The sequence below is a fragment of the Octodon degus genome, unplaced genomic scaffold (genome assembly GCF_000260255.1).
Source record: "Octodon degus isolate 3935 unplaced genomic scaffold, OctDeg1.0 scaffold00021, whole genome shotgun sequence".
Classification (NCBI taxonomy): domain Eukaryota; kingdom Metazoa; phylum Chordata; class Mammalia; order Rodentia; family Octodontidae; genus Octodon; species Octodon degus.
In genome coordinates, this window is record NW_004524597.1 from 3,640,812 (window position 1) to 3,642,617 (window position 1,806).

The 1,806-nt window shown below is 39.0% G+C and overlaps 1 long non-coding RNA gene across 1 annotated transcript in view; it reads right to left on the bottom strand.

The window, feature by feature from the left end:
- The window catches only part of LOC111815783, a 6,673-nt gene that overhangs the window by 4,022 nt on the left and 845 nt on the right, over window positions 1-1,806 (bottom strand). The window lies entirely within an intron of this gene.

Sequence of the window (1,806 nt, forward strand, 5' to 3'; positions counted from 1 at the left end):
ATTTCACTTCTCCATCAAACTTGAAAGAGAGTTTTGCAGGGTATAGTAGTCTGGGCTGGAAGTTGTTGTCACAGAGGACTTGAAGTACTCTGCTCCATACTCTTCTTGTCTTCATGGTTTGTGAAGACAAGTTGGCCGTAATTCTGATGGGTTTTCCTTTGAATGTGATCTGCTTCTTTTCTTTAGCAGCTTTCAGTATATTATTCTTGTGTTGAATTTCTGGGATCTTGACTATTATATGTCTCAGTGTGTTTTTAATTACATTGATATTATTTGGAGTTCTGTATGCTTTGGTTACCTGAATGTCAGATTGTTTCCTCATATTTGGGAAGTTTTTTACTTTTGCTTCTGCCCATATTCTTTTTTATAGCATTCTTATTGACTCCTTCTTTCTCATTGATGCCTATTAGTCTCACATTGTTCATCTTTGCATCATCTTGCAGGTGATGGATTATTTTTTCCTGCATCCTAGTTGTTTTTAAGTGATCCTTTCTTACCTTTTCACTAGCTGCAATGGCATCTTCAAGATCTGAAAATCTATCTTCACTTTCACTCAAATGGTTTTTCAAGCTCATGATTGAGATTTTAAGATCCTCTATTATCTCTTTGACTCTGCTTCATGCAATCTATTTTTTTCCCTATATTTCTTATTCAAGGATTCCATCATTTTTCTAATATCCTCTAATTTTTTATCAGTGTCTTCTTGAGAAGTAGTTATTAATTCTTCATTATAGTTATTCTTTCTTTTTTACTTCAGAGATTATTTCTTATCTGATTTCCTCGATATGTTTACACAGTTGATTCTTTATTGTAGATGTTATTAATTCAGAGATTTTTTTTTATTTCAGAGGTTATTTCTGATCTGAGTTTCTTTATACTTTTCTGCAGTTGTTTCTTTACTTCAGATGCTATTAATTCAGATATTTCAGCTGTGTGATTCCCAGTTTCTTCTGTGCTAGTGTCCTCTGCACTTGTTCTGGGTGGACTCAGGGCCTGAGATTGCATTTTGCTCCTTCTCTTTGTCATTTTGTATAGTGCGGTCCTCTGACCTTTGTTGTAGAGGTTGGTGCAGTTATAACCTTAGCACCTACTGATATTCTTACCCAAAAGAGATTATATGATGAAGGCAGTTATAGTTTTGTATTTACAGAACTACAATAAGGAACACTAATAATGGGTAATGATATTAAGCAGTTGACAAACTTTTGTAACTAATGGGTTTGTATTTTAGACAGTAAGAGCAATCATTATGTCTGTACAGCTAAGCAGATATTAAATTGGGAATTTGTATTTAAGTTAGTTCCACTAAGTTCTGTGTGATCGCTCCCCTTCATGTACCTGGTGTTTTCCAGGCAGACTAGTTCATCCAGGTTACCTTTTGCCCCCTCTCTCAGTCAAGAGAGAAAGAGGGATGATGCTCTTATAGATCTGGGTCTAGTCAAGTGTCTCCATTTACCTGGTACAGATCTATGAAGTTTGAATTCACCCAGTTGTGCCTGGCTTGGGTGTGGCTGCTATGCTCAGCTTCATCCTGCTGTAGCCTGTGGAAGTGAACCTGCTATGCCCCTCTGGCAAGATGTTCTGCTCCTGGATTAGCTGGGTGGTTCTGGCCTCTAGACCTCTCTGCAGGGACTTCAGCTGCAGAGTTTCACCCCAGGTCTGTATGCCATGTCTGGGCTGGGTCTGGAGGGATCCAGAGAGTAGGACAGAAGGACTCAATCACAAGTGGGCCTGGGCTGGGTTAGGAGAGGCAAAACAGAGTGTGGAAGCTCTCCCACACACTCACTGGGCCTGGGTTTGGCTTGG